General features: G+C 33.4%; 1 pseudogene across 1 annotated transcript; it reads right to left on the reverse strand.

The window, feature by feature from the left end:
• Positions 1 to 2,422: 2,422 nt before the first annotated feature.
• LOC149532845 (uncharacterized) lies at positions 2,423 to 4,898 on the reverse strand (annotated as a pseudogene). The gene is made up of 10 exons (XR_016356858.1): positions 4,459 to 4,898; positions 4,167 to 4,353; positions 3,950 to 4,083; positions 3,761 to 3,873; positions 3,593 to 3,680; positions 3,368 to 3,514; positions 3,114 to 3,269; positions 2,932 to 3,011; positions 2,795 to 2,844; positions 2,423 to 2,711 (listed from the first exon to the last, which is right to left on the reverse strand). The product of XR_016356858.1 is annotated as an uncharacterized LOC149532845 (transcript).
• Positions 4,899 to 18,815: the final 13,917 nt, after the last annotated feature.

An 18,815-nucleotide genomic window follows, 5' to 3' on the forward strand; every position in this document is an offset into this window, starting at 1 on the left:
TCCATATCCATTGTATATATAAAATATAATGGTGAAAAATAGTATCTTTAGATCCCTTACACATGTCTAACACCAATACATGACTTTATGTACAACTTTGTGCCATTTTCCACAATATGCCCAAATTTGGCTTACATGGTACCTTTTCGTTGGTAACTTGACAAAATTTGCCCAATCTTGGCAAGAACATAGAAACATATTTGGAAGTCTTCAAAACACACCTATTGGACTCTCATCTAGTATGTATTCACCCCATGATCCATATAGGATCTCGCAAACCAAAATTTGAGGTTTTAAGACATATAACACATAGGTACTTATGCACCAATAAGAGTGTTGAACATATACGTTGATTCTAAACTATGTTAGATAGTACATCTCTTTCTTGTTGTGCCCACTCAAGTTCAAACAACTATTAGGTTGTTATGATTACAAACTTGTGGCTTCAAAAATCCAATAAAAGCTTTGGGTGATATGTAAAAAAAATAAAAATAAAATAGTGTGATCATTATGAATAAACTTAGTTTTAAATTGTTTTCATTTTTTTTCCATGTTATATTTTTATAATAACAAATGAAAGCCAATATGAGAAGATTCTCACATAATTGAGCTTTTTATCTAGCAATTATTTTTCAACTTATCAATGGTATAATTTTCAATAAAAATTCTTTAAAATGTTTCTAATAACACACAAACATAACAACCTTTCCTTATTCGATCTCACTAATCAACACTAAAAGAAATCATTTGTCAATATGATCTGGAGGATATTTTCACTGAAATTTGAAGTATCTCCAAAATTTCAATAATTAGTACCATGTTGAAGTCCTCACAATTCTGACTCCAATGCAACTTGAATGGGAAAAATTGGAGTTTAGATGACAAAGTTACAACTAGTCAAAGTTTGGTCAAACTAGGACCAAAGGTTGTAAAAAGGTGAAAAAATAATCATCTCAAAATTGGTTAACAATGGATTTCAAATGAAAGAGCTCATCAAAAGCTTTCCAATAGTGTTCGTTTTGTCAAAAATGGAGATTGAATGTGAAAGTTATGACGGTTTGAAGTTTAGGTAAAAGTGTGGCTTTTGATGATGTCAGCATAACATCACAAAGTCTTAAAGAGAGGAAAAAAATTAAAATTAAAATTAAAATGATTATTTAATTAGAATTAAAGGAATTAAATGATAGGAGTTGAACTCCCAACCATTGCCCTCCTAGAAGTAGGGCCAACCAATGGGCTATTTATGGTATATTTTATATAAAAGGAAGTGTTGTTATATACCCATAACAAATCCGTCCACCCTAATTTAAATAAGGTTTATTGTTAATTTGTTATTATTTTTAACCTCAAACTTCTTAAGGGACAAAACTATAAAATGGAAAATGGGGCTAATTACGAAGTATGATTTGTTAAAAAGTCTATTTTAAAATTATTTGGTTATAGCCTATTTTAGGCAAATTTGATGTATAAAAGGGGGTAGGAGGCCCTTTCCAAAACATAGAAAATTGATAGAAACAAATTGATGAGAAATTGGCAACGAATTATTCTGCAATAAGAAGGATGACTAAGTGTTGAGGAGGAGAGAAAAAATTCTGGAGGATGTATTTCTAGTCCTAAGCATTAGAGTGGTATAATGCTGATTTTCTACAAGGGATTGATTCCTATAACACTTTGTAATTTATTTTGGAGTTAATCGGATCGCTCCACTAGTTGGACCTAGACTTGGAGACATTGTCTTGACAAGGCGAACTCCAAGATCAAATTGTGTTGTGCCTCTTATCTCTCATTTCTTTTTTGCCAATTGATTATGTGTTGTTCTTTTCTGCATTTCCAATTACGTTAATTTTCTTTAGTAAAAGCATTAAATTCATTTTATGTAATTGATTAAGAATTCCTCTGTATCAATCCTTAATTCTTCTTCCCTATAACTTCAATGGTTTAAGATACATAACCATGCATTTTCTGCATGGATTGGGAAATTACATCTGATTGTTAGGATTAAGTTATACCCTTATTGATCCTAAATCAAATCACAATGAGGGATTGAATATAGGTGATGTGATTTTTCTTCATGTGAACATATTGTTTCTATCTATGAGATCTCACCTCAATATCAATAAAGTGGTCATTTAAATTCTCCATCATTTATTTATCTTTTCCTAAAAGAACACGAGTGCTTTGATAAACATCAATTAAGTGCATGTGTTATTTTTTAACTACCTGATTTATTTTCATACTGAATGGATCTTGATTGTTATTATACTATTTAGTAATGATCATAAGATACTATCAATCAACAAAACAAAATTATATGTCAAGAAATATAAACTATATTAATTTTCACTTTTGCATAATTCAATTGTTCTTATCTATACATATATTATTTAGCTAAAAAACTATTCTCATGTAGACACCATACAGATACAATAAAATTTTAAATTCAATTATCTTTAAAGTGGTTCTACATAAGTGAAATATTAATTTTAAGTAGTGATCATATGGAACTCTTCATTCTTATATATGGCGCTGGATAATCATTTCAAGATGGTTTTGTTAAAGGTAGAAAATTACTCTGAATGGGGTAAACATTTCAAATCAGCTTTTGTAATCGTTAATCCATTTGTGGATGATAATTATCTCTTTTTGTCGCTGCTCTTTCAACCAGGCTGGATCGTCACTTGAACTTTGAAGAATGTCTTGACAGTGCGTTCCTGCATGGCATTCAATTCTCATAAGACAATAATTTCTTCTAAATTGTAGAGAATAGAAAGAATAATATTCTGAGCCAACTTACCCTCCTCGGTGGCAATAGCCACAATGCTTTCAGAAATATCCTCTAACACACTAAAATTCCATTCACAACACACCAATAGTTAAGCAAAGCAAGAAATGATTAATTGGGCATGAAATCTGAGAAGATGAATCGCTTACCCTCCACTACTCCACGGATCTCTTAACCCATTGGAGAAAATTATATTGCTTCCGAAGTCTTTCAACACCCTTTTAATGACCTGCATTTCAATCATAACAAATTGTTTCGTTGGTCAACTGTCATCAAAGTTCTAGAAGACATTTCTTTGACCAAATTAGGTAGCAGATTGATATTTACATACGTGTCCTCCGTATTGCGTCGTGGCCCAGTGTTGGCGTGGGAGGACTCCGTATTTGAGGTAACAATCCCTTGAATAGTTGTTGATATCAAAGTAGTAGGGAGGAAACATTGTGGTTCCAGGAGGAGCCTCCCATGGAAACACCATTTCAGTGCAAGTCTGCAGATTAACTAGTTTGTTTAGATAAGCAGCCTAATTTCATTTCATTTCGCTATTACCATAATGATAATGATAATGATAAAAGAATTCTTGGTAACCTGCCAATCCCATCCAACAAACCAACTCCGTTGAGAGTAATTGAGCGGACTCAAATCCAAGCACTCGGTGTTGGTTGAGTTTGCTGCATAAGCTATTCTGGTAATAGTGTCTGCATCTCCGGGTAGGCTGTCGATGGCTGCACAGATCTACAAAAAGCCCACTTATAACTATGTTAATGAGAAACAATATTGGTATGGCGAGACGGTTTTATGTAGTCTGCTTACTCTTTTAACTTCTTCAAAATTGTACTGTGCTGCACTCTTGTACATTGATATAACCGCATGGTACAGGTCGGTCGTATCCGTAATATTCCTGCAACATAAATACTGCCCTGTAAGGTGATTTTGACCAACAGTATGATTTTCAAAAATCGATAGGGTGTTGGTACTTACTGGCACGTGTTAAATAATTTGCTTAGGTTTAGCATGCCTTGCGGGCTAGATGCCATTTGGTCCATCAGATTCCACGATTCATTTATTCTTTTGTAGCAGCTCTCGCTTACATTCTGTACAATACTTTCAGAAGTCAAATTTGATTCTTATAAGGTTGTGATAAAGGGGAATGAGATTGAATGAACATACTCTGAAATCTTTTGTTACAACACTGTCGTAGCCAAGAGTTGGAGCAATGCCGTCAAGGTAAAGAATAGGGGCGGATGATGCAAGAGCGCCGATTGTTATATGCGGATACTTGAGCCGAAACCACGCAGCCAGCACTGCAACAATACAATTTCAATCATGAAATCCTACAACGCTACTCACATGAGTTTCTATAGATAATACAAGAAATCTCACTTACTTCCACCATAGGATGCACCAAATACAACGACTGGACAATTGTCAGCGTTTAATAATTTCTTCAAATCGACAATGACGGTGGCATAATCAGCCAAGGCCTGCGTGGATGTGAAGTAACCCATCGTGCTCGTATTTGCGTAGGCTTCATTTTCTCCCCCGAATGGCATTGACTTCCCGTAATAACGGTGCTACATACATACCTTGCCATAATTAGCGCTAATAACAGGAGGCCAGAGAAACTCAACTGAACTTATTAAACAAGTCTTGTAACACAACATGAATTGTAAAACTACCTCTATGTACACCGCAAGCGCTTTGAAGTCAGCAAGCTATTCCATCATGAAGCCCCCGATCTCATTTGTGACGTCTTCTTCGGCTCCCAACAATACAAATATGGGAGAATTGTTTTGAGCGCCACCCCAACTGGAATTGTCAATGAAATAACGTTGGGGAAAGGTTTGGTAGCTCTGTGGGGTGAAAGCAAAATGGTCTAGAACTTGGGTATAGTTGTAGGAACCGAAGGAAGTTTTGCCCAGGCTTGAAACATAAGAGTTAGTTGTTGTAGAGCTTTTTAACTTCTCCAGAAAACCACCGCGCAGTCTATTCGCCGCGTGCCCACGAACTCCCAAAGCGCAGCCTCCCTCCAGAAAGGAAGAGATCGCTACAAGAATTGTACACAGCAATCTCAAACTCAATGGATGGAATTCCATTTCGACACTATTCTGTGCCAAGATTTCCAAGTTTGGTTGGAAAGTTATATTTATTTCTCACTAATTCATACTGACTATTTATTCCTCAGCAATTCACTCAAATGTATAGCGAATTCAATATTGGAATAGATCAAACTAGCTGACTGTTGATAGTCATAGGGCCGGCTTAGACTGCCGGTCTTGAACTCTATTCTTTGGCCTTATTGATAACTACAAAATTGACTCCTCTTTTGGCACGGAATCGAGAAAAGTTGTCTGCTATCAGGATTTAACTCAAAATCATACAGTTAAATTCTGATAGCAGTATCTCAATTTGACTTGCTGTGGAAATTATCTCTTACTTATATATTTATATATTTATATATAGATAAGATTTTATAATGTTAAATTAATAATTTATCATTAAGATGAAAGATATTTAGTTTCTTCATATTGATTAGAGCTTTCTTCATCTAAAGTAGGCACTCAATCTTGTATATTGTGTTTAAAAGATAATATTAACAATAATATCTAAAACATTAATGAATGAAAAATATAATTAAGACTAACAAACACGTAATGTTCTTCTAAAGATTAAAGATCTATTATTTGACTAGAGATCTTTCATCTTTAAAATAAGAATCTAATCTCTTTCAAACCTCATCATTAATTCTATACTCTTTTTTAATTGATTTATTTCATCCCCATTCTTTAATTAAAAAAATTATCGAAAAGCAAAAATAATAAAATAAAGCAAAACTAGAAAAAAATTCAATTAAACAAACAAGTTCCTAAGTCCATATGTTTTAATCTTGAAAAAGTAATACAGAAACAATTGTAAAATTAAAAAATCTCTTCCACACAAACGGGAAAAACCTTGCTATCACATTCCGTGAGAGAAGATATTGAGATAAGAATTTAGGAGTCCATCTTGAACATACAAATCGTCATTGGATTACGATGAGAAATGTTGCGTGAACATCAACATCTCACAGCTGTAGATGGTTACTCCAGCGGTAGAGGATTAAAGTCTCGGTGGTTTTTAATACCTACTGTCACGCGTGTTGGTATTGAAGGAAATAACATATGATAATCTACCATTTAACCCACCGTCCAATTGTCTCCCTCTGTGACAACCTTCAAACGACTGTATTTATCTATTTATATAGAGATATTGCTATCAGGATTTAACTCAAAATCACACAGTTAAATCCTGATAACAGTATTTCAATTTGACTTGCTGTGGAAATTATCTCATACTTATGTTTTTATATATTTATATATATAGATAAGATTTTATAATGTTAAATTAATAATTTAAATATATAGAATTACATTTTAGGTGCCAACTCTGATTGTTTGTTGTATAGGAAGGTTAAACTTAATATTGCCAATTTTTATCTTCAAATTTGATATAGTATTCTCTTTCTTGGAAACACAACATTTTAATAATATATGCAATTTTCGTGTTTCACAATTTATATCAAATAAAATATAATTTTGTGTCTATTTGTGTGAAGATAATGTTTCCAAGCATATTTATAATATGTTTTTCTTTGTTCTTTTCTCAAGGCATGGTGGAATAAAAACTATATATCTCTACATATTTTTTAAAAAATTATATTTATTCTGATTGGTATTACATTGTTATGAATGATACAAATTTTTGTATAGCATGTTTTACATGTCTAGTTTCATTTGTACATAGTCTTATGCTTATCATTTATTATTATTTAAATGTATAATTAATGAATTTATGCATATGATTTTCAATCACTAGTCTTTTCCTATTAAATGCATTTAATATAGAAAAAAAAATCAACACAAGGTATTTTTCTCACGTAAATATCAATGTCAACCATATTTTATCTAAATTAAAAAATAATATAGTGAGGTAAGAAAATATATGACAGTTAGTTTTATAACATTAAATGAAGAATCTCCTATGGTTACTAAAGAATTGCCTTGCTATACATTATGATGATCTCAATTTAGTTGATTAATAACTCATCAAACTTAAAAACATGCATAAAAGTATTGATTCACCCTTATAATTTGTTTAATTTAAACTAAGTAATATACTAGAATATGTAATGATGATTAGAAGATTTAGTCAATATCTTAACTAAAGTCTTTTGTAATGATGAGAATCCAAGAGAGGAAAGAGGCTATCTAGAAAGTTCAAAAGTATTGGGAAATAACATTTATCTTGGTTGTAGGAGATATAATCTTAGATCTATAGCTCGGCCTTGACCTCTTCTCATGGTAGGATCTTCCTTGGATGATCTGTCCCCTCCAAATCTCTTGCTTGTCATATCCTCTAATGGGGACCCCTTGTCACTGGGGCTACTTCTGACCCTAACAAATAGTTGACTTCTATGATTAACATGAGGTTAGTAGATGATTTTGCATTTCTTCACATTATTGGTCCCAAGGAAAGCCTAGTGAAGGTGTTGCATGTTGAGATCGAAAAATTGAACTAGAAAGGTATGCTAGTGGTACAATCTGGTCCTGGTGTCCAACCTAGGGATATAACAATAATGTCACATGGGAATAATTTCCTAGAGATCCTTCTTTCAGATATTGTGGTTGGAAATATTTCTCAATGTTTATCTCTAGGCTTAGTGGGAAGGTTTTTGTCATACCGACAGACCATTGAGATGGTAAAGAGGTGGGTTTCAAAAAAATGGAAACTCAAGGAATCAGTGGAGGTAGCTTCTATGGTGGGTGCTCTCTATTTGTGTAAATTTTTAGTTAATGAGGAGAAAAACCATGTTTTCGAAAGAATATCGAGTGACGATAAAAACTATCTAGCTTTACCCAAATGGAATTTGAATTTTGACCCCAATGTCAATCTCAATAGAATGATCCTAATCGGGGTTAGGCACCCTGGGTTTCCCTTACAAAATCAGGAAAAAAGGATTTTTAGATGGATTGGATATTCCTTCAGATATTTGATAAAGGTGGATGTTATTACCTTACACAAATCTCATCTCGGGTTTGCTAGAGTTTGTGTTAATATGGCTATTAATAAATCCCTCCCAAGTACTAATGGTTTAAAATGTAAATAGGAGGCTTGGACACATACACTTATCTATGAGAATGCAAATTTATATTGTTCGAAATGCAGGAATTATGGTCATGTGGTAATTGACCACAAACCCACTACTTGTGAAGATGAGAAAATCAAAGGGAAGGTATACTCAAATGGGGAGAGTGTACCTATAGAAAAATACCTAGGTTGCTCCTCTAGGGTGGTCCCAAAATCTCTCTTAATCCCTATTGGGGAGTCAGAGGGGTAGGCTAATCCAGTAGATGACTACTCTTTTATGGAAAGTATTGAGAAGCTAGATCTACTTCTCTAGAGAAGGGAAAGAATATGGAGGATCTCATTGATCACCTTGAAGAAGGGGAGATCCCTTCATATTTTAGGGGTGGAGTTGTAGCTCAAGCCTTCCCCAAAGATAAGAATATAATTTTTATGGAAGGTGCTTTGTCCCTATTAACGACTTTCAGTGATCTGGAGGAACCTTTTTCTTCTTCCACCCTACACAATAGAGTAGAGAATATAGAGAGTATACCCTTGTTGCCTACCCAATGGTTAGACTACCCCTCCCTAAAGGGTGCTTGGTCTATATACCATGTGAGAAGGATATTTTACCTATCTCTAACCCCTTCTCAGTATTTGTAGATGATGAGGTTTGGTAGGATGCTAAGAATAAAACCCATGGACTATCAAAGATCCATGTGGGCTCAGAGATGAGAACTGATAGGCTACAAGAAAGAGTGCTAATGATAAAGGTGAATTCATGAGACGTAGCTAATTGGAAGAAAAGGACCTTGGAAAGCATTCAAAAAGGTAAAAATGAAGTTTTTTATGTGAAATATGAGAGGCCTAAATACCTTGTAGAAAGAATTTTTGTTGGAGAAAATAACCATTGATCATAAGGTTGATATTATCCTTATTCAAGAGGTTCAGATGAATAAGAACAATTTTTATAAAGTGGGGGGATATATTTGGCAAGATGCAAAGTGTTCTTATACTGAAGAACTTGATGTGTCTAGAGGGATTGTGACTATGTGAAATCCTAATAAGCTTGATAGGGTTGAGATCCAAACCCATGCTCATTTCTTGGTGGTGGCATTTTCTAATAAGGTTAGTAGTTGGGTTGTTCTCAATTTTTATGCTCCAAATACTAGGGGGAGACTATGGGTCTTGTAGGAGGTCTCTATTTGTATTTCCACTTTGAATGGCTCAAAAATAATATGTCAAGGAAATTTTAATACTCCTTTGTACCCTTTAGAGAAATAGTGTAAGTTAGAGGACTTTTCAAAGAGTATGCATGATTTGAATGGATGTCTCTATAGGACTTTTCTAAGTGACATGGACTTGTAGGGAGTCCCCTTCACTTGGTCCAATAATTGTATGGGTCATAGTTTTATTCAAGTTAGATTAATAGAGTGCTTATCTTTACTGATTGGGACATTCTTCCCTATACCTGCCTATATGCATTCTCAAGGATTATTTTGCATCACTCTATGCTTCTATTTAGTTGTATGGGCTAGAACTCCAACAATAAGAAACCCTTCAAGTATGATATTATGTGACACTATCATCCTCAATTTAGAGACTATGTTATTCAATGGTGGAATATATAGGTCCGATATACTTCCATGTTTCACATAGCCAGGAAGTTAGAGAATTTTTGAAGGGAGGTGATGAGATGGAATCCATCATATTTTGGATTTTTTTCAAGTAGAAGAAATAAATAGAATAAAAAATAAAAGTGATTTGAGAGGGGATGGAGAAGGGGAGATGTCTATGTCGCTACTCTTGAGGAGGAACATGACTAGTGAAGGAGATGGAATTTGGTAATAGGTAAAGAAAAAGTTTTCTAGAAATATCGATCCATAAAATAGTGGCTTACTGAAGGTGATAGAAATACAACCTTCTTCGATTAGTTTTCCTCTAAAAAGAAAGAAGAAGAATGTTATTCATAAGTTCTCTGATGATAGAAATAATAAACTTACTAATGAGGATGATATTGGGACTTGGACCACCAAGTACTTCCAAAAAATTTACACACTCCCCCTTCCACCCTCTAACTAAGGTGAATCATAATATAGATGAATCCATGGTTGGTGTCATCAACTTGGTGGTCAATGATAGGATGAGTCAAGATTTGAGCAAAAAATTTCCTAAAGAGGAGGTTCGAGAGGTTGTCCATTCTATGGGAGTATTTAAATCCCCAGGACTAGATGACCTCCCACTGGCCTTCTTCTAGGAGTTCTGAGATATCATAAAAAATGACTTGGTGCATTTGGAACATGATTTTATTAGGACTAGTATAATACTCAAAAAACTTAACCAAACATATATTGTTTTGTTCCCCATGACTAGAGAACATTCTTGTTTGGAGTAACTTAGCATAGTTATCTTTATAATACCATTTAAAAGATTCTCTTTGAGGTGGTAGTAAACTGCCTAAAACCTATCTTTGATAAAGCTCTTGGGCCCTCTGAGAATGGTTTTATTCCTAGGCACCAAATAAGGGATGTGGTGATAACCTTTCACAAGGTTCTACATTCCATGGAGAAGAGTAGAAACTCAAGTATGGTAGTGAAGTTGGATATTTCAAAAGATTATGATAAACTTAGTAGGGAATTTCTAATGAAAATCTTGTGGGAGTTTTGTTTACGGGAGAGATTTAGTTTTTTAATTGGAGAAATGATTAATTATGTCCAATTATTGGTGTTGGCTAATGGGTCTCTAGGAGAAATATTCAAATCAAAGAGGGGGTTACACTAAGATGATTATTTTTTTCATTTATTTATTTATTATGGTGCTAGAGATCATAAGGAGACACATCCATTCTATGGCTTCATGGGAGTTAAACCAACATCTTTGCCAAAACCAACATCTTTGCCACTAAAGGTGATTCAACAATTTTTTGATGACACTTTCTTATAAGTGTTGTCTTCTAAAATGGAAGCTAAATGCTTCAAGAAAAGTTTGAAATAATATGTGAAGGTTTTAGGATAACACGTTAACTATTATAAGATAAAGGTATATTTTTTCAACATGGAGATGGACATCCAAAATTGAATAAGTAGGGAACTAAATTATCAAGTGGCATTCATCCTTGACACTTATCTTGGTCTCCCCTTCATAGTGATAGAAAATTACCCCTTAATTAGAATACCATTGTTGAAAGAATGTAGAAGAAGTTTGTGGGTTGGAAAGGCAAGGTGCTTGGCAATGTTGAGAAACTCCAACTCATTATTGTCTCATTTAAGGGTATTCTGGTTTATGTTTTATGTCTATTGAAAATCTTTGGCCATTTTGGGCATATTAAGAAAAACTTCAGAGTGATTTTCCATGATTGAGAATAGTTGAAAATATTAAAATTAGTCTTGAGAGCTAGGAGAAAATGCGTAAGATAAAATCTTAGAAGGGTTGAAGCTATGAAGAATATGATCCTTAAACAAGGTTCTCGTAACCAAGAAGGATGGAGACTATCCTAGGACTTACCTGGATGGTGCAAACTTATATGAGGGTCAAATATGTACAAGGAAGACCTTTCAACTAGGCTTTTTTTATAGTAGTAACCTCTTGACTAGATCAAGGACTCAGGCTAATATTGTTAAAAGAAGGAAGTACTTAAGGGAAGGAGCTAGATGGAGCATTGGGGATGGAAATTTGATTAGGTTCTCAAAAGATAGATGGATTGGGGATTCTCCTCTAATCTATACCACATTTTCAACTGTAAGATTGTAGTGTGGCTAACCATGGTCTAAGGGTGCTCAAATATATTGAGAATGAAAAGTGGAAAGTCCTCAACCTAGGTAATCTACATCCAATGGATAGATCACTAAATGAGGAAATGGGGAATCTCCTAAAATAAATTTGTATCCCCTCCTTGTCATGTAGGGATAAATTAATTTGGGACAAAAAATATTGTGGTGATTTCAATGTGAGGTTGGCCTACTACAATAGAATTAGTGCATGATGTTACTCAAAAATCTGGAGGTGTGTTTAGAATTCTCATTTCCTTCCGAAGATTAATTTCCTATGCTGGTCATTTATGTATAATATTCTCTCTCACTTCCTCATCCTCTACTCCTATTCATCTATGGTGTGGTCCTTATTTAGATATGGATTAGGTATGGATCCCATGGAGGGGGCTTGGGCTCTATATTTAAGGAACAAGAGGTCCCATGAATTTTTTTTGAGAGGGCTACAACTTTATTTGGAATATTTTCCTAAAAGATAGGAGCTCCTACTTTTGTAGATGTTTTATTTTGAGTGGGTGAAAAATGGGTGGGGTTGGAAATAATCCCACCAACTTAGGAGAATTTATTTCCATGTGTCAGCAATCTGATCAACATTTTCCCACCAAAACAATTTGGCAAGAAATATAGTTTTATTTACCTAATCTATCATATAGTCCTAATTGTGCATGCAGAGCCATAACAAAAGATTGCAAAAATCCAGGGCAGGATGCTAGTATATGGGATAGAGACAAAGGCAGGTGGTATTTTTTTCAAATAATATTTCCTTATTTTTTTCCATTGACCTGCTCTGTAAAAATATCCTAGAGCTTTTTATTTCAGCTGTTTTCCATCAAAAAAATGTTTGGATTTTTTTTTATGAAATAGTCTATCCTCCAAAAAAATTATTTGTTAAAAATATAGGACATTTTTTGTTCATGGCTTGTTAGATATTGATACAATAGGTTCAAGGACTTTTGTTATCTTTTATGCGATTTAATAGTCCCTCTATTATGATACCCAAATTCCTTGTTTCCCTCTGCCAAAAGCTTCATAATGAAAGGATGTTATAATGGGTACCATATAATATTGTTGATCCTCTCCCACATGAACAACTACATACCCTTGTGGAATGACTTGTGTTAATGGGTGGTGCAAGGTTTTAATCTTTGTATGCATTGAGTTGTATTCATTGGGTTTGAGTTAAAATTGTGATTTTGGACTGCATACAGATCAACAAGCGGTGAATCGGCTTGGGAAATATGAGAGGCATAAAATACACTCTCATCCCAAGCTTTATGATTTTCAAAAATTGTCAACCTACTTTCATCTTCATGCTTGATTGAAATAAATATCTTGAAGAAGAAATGAGCCTTGTGCTCAATAAACTAGTTAGATTTCACAACACAGTGATAGAGCTTATGCCTTGCTTCGTGTTCCATCACAATGTCTAGATGGGTCTTTGTCAATATCACCTTTTTGAAGTCAACAACATTTCGATGCTTCAAAGATGGTCATTCATGATCTTGCTCTCCACATTCTTGTCAATCTTCTCGCCCCTCTTGATGGACTTGACCACAACATTCTTGATGATCCTAAAATAATATTATATGACAATGTTTTTGTTTTACATACGATGGGAAAAAAGTTTATGAATCCTCTGTAGAAATGTAAAAGATAACACACACCAGCTCTAAGCTAATTAGTGATGATGATCCATTTTAATAGATAAGTTTGAAAAAAAAAAGATTCAAGTCAAATTAATAAATCCGCAAATCAAAACAAACACATGCCTTCATAATGTGAGTTCATCACAATAGAAGCTCCTTGGATCGGTCATTTAATGATTGTTGGTGTAAATAAGTATTTACTTATTAGACTTACTTAAGTTTACTTAGGTTTAATGAATTATTTAATTATTTTGCATTATTTTATTATTTTTATTTGTGAAACACTTAGGAGTTTGCACACCTTTTGAGTTGTCATGTAGACAACACAGGAGTATGCAACTCTATTTAAGAACATGGTGTCTACAACACTATTTTACATGTCTCACCCTTGTAGGCTTATCGTCTCATCACTATACTTACTTTTGTGCTTAATGGAGGATAACCCATATCTGGCAGACATATGCTTGGTTGTATGACACATCATGGTGCTGATTACGACACATTCTAGAAGCTCTTCTGAGGACTTTATATTCAAGCACTCCTAGTGTACTCTTAACAAGTTATTGAATGCATTGTCATTCCTATAATACTCTCTCTCTCTCTTTGGTCTACTATGTGCTTGTGTTTGAGTTCTTAGTTCCTGAGTGAATTTTTCCCTTAGGCAAATTCTTATAGTGATTAATATACCTTAGGGAGATTTAAGATTGCATTCTCTGTATTTTATGATCCTTTCCAAACTAAGGAAATAGATGCCTGCATATATAAATTATTAAGAGAAATCAAATTTTACAAGTGCTTCCAGAAATAGACTATATTCCATTTTTGTAAAGTTTGCCAAAAAAAAAAAAAAATTAATCAGTATGATGTAAACTCACAAAAGTGAAATGACTCTGTTAAAAGATCAATGTCTAATTGCTAACATTTCAATATGCTGAAATGAGTTAATTGAGCTCTATGCCAACAAACCTTAAGGGAAATGTCTCAAATTTTAATTAAAAGCTCACTTTTTCGACCAAAGAAAAGATGGGGTGCATGTACTCTAAACGCTTGAATATCTACATGAAATTCAAAATTTTGGTTGACTGCCGAATGAATTATAATGTTGTCTCTAAGGAACTTATTAAAATATTCTCAAAGTTATGGTATTACTGAAGTACATGGATAGTCTTTAGTTGAGTTAAATTGTTGTATGTGGATCCTACAGACTATAGTTTCAAATGACTGAAGGGAAATAGTAAGTTGGTTGAATCAATAATCTTTAGGGAATAGGAGGAGAAGGAATTTATGCCTCAAACGTATTACACACTCACCTCTCAAACCTATTTGGACTTATAGATTCAAGGAAAATGTAATATAGTAACACTCCATTTGAAGTAGAAATACTCACCAAATATGAGACTTCATCAAGTAGTTAAAAAGATGATATCAAAGGTAAATGGGTAAATTGAAGGAGTATTGTTGTTAGCCATTGATTTAGATTGGAGCTGGTTGTAACTTAAATATAATTCATTCAAGTCATTTCTATGTAATCAAAAGGCCTACAACACTTAGAGTGTTATTTCCCATGTAACTTGTTCACATGCAATAGACTTGCAAAGACCAAGGTAGAATTGTAGACATCTTAAACATGTTATCAAGGGAAGAAACACATGTTGTTTAAGTAGGAAGTTATGAAAAATAATATTCAAGAATCTATTTTGTAACTCAAAGTGGGTTTGTACTGGAAAATATCTATACTAAAGAAGAAATAACAAGTTCATATAGAAATGAACTACTACCAAAACAATAAACACTAGTAATGTTTTCATCCAAAATCAAACCAATCCTCAAAATAAACACAAGAAATTCATTGAAGATCAAATACATCTCAAAAAGAAGAATACACACACACACACACACACACACACACACACACACACACACACACACACACACACACACACACACACACACACACACACACACACACACACACACACACACACACACACACACCAGAATAATCATTTACAAAACACTATCAATAGGGTTCATCCATGACTCCTTCTCAATGAGACAAAAGCTAACACTAGGAACCCAATATGGTGTGAATTTAGAATATAGATTAGTTGGTATTTTATTTGTTGGGTTGTTATGTTTTTCATAAGAAAAATTTTCTTATTACTTTGTTTTCTTTTGTTGACTTTGGACTCTCTTATAATGAACTATTTGGTAAGTAATTATATTTTTATAAATACTTTTAGCTCAAAAGTTAGTATTGGTTTAAAATTTAAATAATGAGCATGCTATTTTGAAGGGGGTAGCTGAACTACCATAGGAAATGGTATCTCATGGTCCAATCTTCTTACTAAAATTTATAATTTTTAAATATTTATTTTGAGTCTAAAGCAAGATATATTTTTTGGAATTATCATGGATAGAAATCTACATCATCTAATACCAACAAAGTCTAGTTTTAGGAGGTTCATAACAATGTTATCACAAAATGACATACAAGATGATGATGATGATATATATATATATATTCCATAGATGAAGAATTTATTGACTTTGTTCTAAGTACTCAAACAATGGATGAAATGATCATCTCCAATTTTCCTCAAACTATAGAGATGGGAAATAAAGAAGTAATGACATATACTTCATCTCAACAACAAGCAAAAGTTCAATAGAAAATAGCAACGAATCCTTTTACATAAAAGGGAAGGATGTGATGGACCATATTAGATACCATAGTCCTTATAGATGCAAAGTGCAATGAGAAAGACACAATCCTCAATGGTAGACTAATGAAGAAAACTACATCAACTACTGAAATGTGGAAAAGTGTGGAAGAATATTGTTCTCATCATGGTGTCTATCAGACAACAAGTCAATGTTAGGTCCCATGGGAGCATGTTTTACTAGACTACAAGAGAATAAGAAATTATGAGTTACATATTCCCTTTGGCCATGATAGCTTTTGGAATATGACATGCAAAGAAAGAGAAAAAAAAAAAATCTTCCATCACACTCCCAAAGGAACTTATGGATGCAATGGATACAAATTTTTGGGACTAATAGAGTTGTTGGTCGTGTAAATATTACTATTGATACTTCTTACGACACTAATACATCCAGTGAAAAAATAATATTTTAAATAAAAAATTTCCAAGGGATGAATTTAATAAAATGAATGGATCGTGTCAAGGGTCACTAACTATGTTGTTATTTTTTATACAATGAATTAAATGCATATTTTTTATTTTCTCCTATTTTAAATATGTTGTTATTTTTTATTTTATCATATTTTAACCATGTGGGAGAGAAGAATTGTGATGGACAAGGTGTTGAAATTCATAGGCAAGGATAACATAGACTTTGTGAGAGAAATGGGTGGCACTCCTAAAAAGTTTGAACCTAGGGAATGCAGAGAGTTAAATTAAATACTTAAGATTTTAGTTTATTTCAACTGGAAAAATATAGATAGATACATTCTTTCTATGTGGGGTTTCAACAATCTACTGCCCACCAAATTTTTGAACTCTTAACATGAAGGCCATGTCATCATAGGGAGAATAAAATTCATGGTAACTCTAGAGCTTATTGGTGAAGCTACTAGTATGAAATTCCTAGATGAATGTTTAAAAAGAAAGAGTGTAGGGGACTACATCTAGTTCAAGAAGAAATTATTTATCAATAAGGAGAAGTTACTAGTTGTGAAATCTATGAATGGGTACAATTTTCTATCTTTCGTTAATGGATTTTTTTTTAAATCTTGAAGGTCACTTCATGACCCTTAAAGGTTATCACCTTCCCTTGCTAAACCTCCTTAGACATTGTGAAAAAGTTTAATGTCCCTTTCTTTCTGTATGTGCAATTTAAATATAGGATTAGTAAAGGGGCTAATCCTCCTCTTGACAAGGATCTCATTTGTGTTCCTTACCAACCTGTTTATTCTAATTCCCCTTGTGTGGGACACTGCATCACTTTCCCCAAGAAAAACCAAGTGAAGCCCAACTTCTTTATGATCATTGAAGAATTAGGTTATGACCCCTAGAAGAAAGTAACCCTAAGGTCCTTGTAAAAATTGAGAATGAACCTAAGAATCCTTCAACCAACAAAGAAATAACTTTGTCTTTTGAAAGGATCCTTCTTTGTATTACATGTGCTGAAATAAAATTCTCCTTTTAAAGAGCATTCTTGTTAAAATTCCCAAATGAAACACCATTAAAAAACTTGATTTTGATGTGGTAAAATATGTGTGATGAGGATACAAAATTAGAAGATGGAGGAAAAGACCCTAAATTAATAGAGAGAAAGTATGACTCTAGCTCAAGTGAAATAAGGTTGACAAGACTAAGAAATAACTAAAGGAATGGCCTAAAAGAGAAAGTTTATGATAATGAAAATCAAGAAGTTATGGAGGATGTAGCTTACAAAATTGATCAAGAGTTACTACCAGAAAACCCCATAAGCCATTGATTCTAATGATGTGGACTACTAATTTGTGGAAGTGAAGGACACTCAATAAGAAATGGATGATAGCTAGATGGTGGAAATAAAAGTGGATATTAAGGTGGACGATATGGCTCTTGAGAATAAAAAATTGCATCAAGAAGTCAAGGATAACATTAAGTACACTCCTAATTTGTTTAAAAAAATTCTAGATGTGTTGGACCATAAAATTCAAGGCTACATGTAGGCTTGCCAAAAAATAATTGTTGCTTTCAAATACACTATACCAAAGTAGGTCACCCAACCTAAAGTTTTGATCTAGTGTAATGGCTCTTTGTTAAAATTAAACACTATCACAAGGAAAAGTACACTCAAAAAACCTAGGAATGTCAATGAAGGAATGACCATGGAAGAATAGAAGGAAGAAGACCATAAAGACTGGAGTAAAGACCTCAAATGCCTTGCTATAGACTAGGAGGCAATAAAAAATGCCTAATGGGTTTTTTTTTGTTGATGTTGTTTCTACTAGTCATTGAGGTCTATTGCTTTATTTTGATATTTTGTGGACCTTGTCTAATTTTCTTGCTAAAAACTTTGTTAATTTTTTGGGTATTGCTAGTTTTGGTTTAGAAGCTTCAATGCTAATATCACTAGTAAAATGTTAGATTGGATCAATATTATAGTCTTTTATTAAAGAGAAAAACCTAGTTTTCAGTGGATTCAAAACCCCATAAAGTCAGATTGGATAGATATTATACCTAAGTCTTGATGGATATTTTAGTTAATGTTCATAGTTTGAGTAGTGGTAACTCTAAGAACAATGATGGTTTTTGATTATTTTTCCTGAGTGTAGTGCACTAGGTTGCAATGGTTGGTGTTGTGCTAGCTCTTCGATCAGTTGTGATGCCCCTTGTATGTGCTAGCTTCTTGATGCTTGGTTGTCTTTCTTGGATTCAGGGCTCTCTCCTTGCCTTCTTAATAAAAATTTATGTTGGTAATTTTATTTGAAGTATTATTTTATTGGTTTTTATCCTCTCACCTTTCTTCTTATCTCTCTTTTTAACCATCTCTTTAAATATAATT

The sequence above is a fragment of the Cupressus sempervirens genome, chromosome 10 (genome assembly GCF_028749045.1).
Source record: "Cupressus sempervirens isolate cs-2001-9-10 chromosome 10, ASM2874904v1, whole genome shotgun sequence".
Taxonomy (NCBI): Eukaryota; Viridiplantae; Streptophyta; class Pinopsida; order Cupressales; family Cupressaceae; genus Cupressus; species Cupressus sempervirens.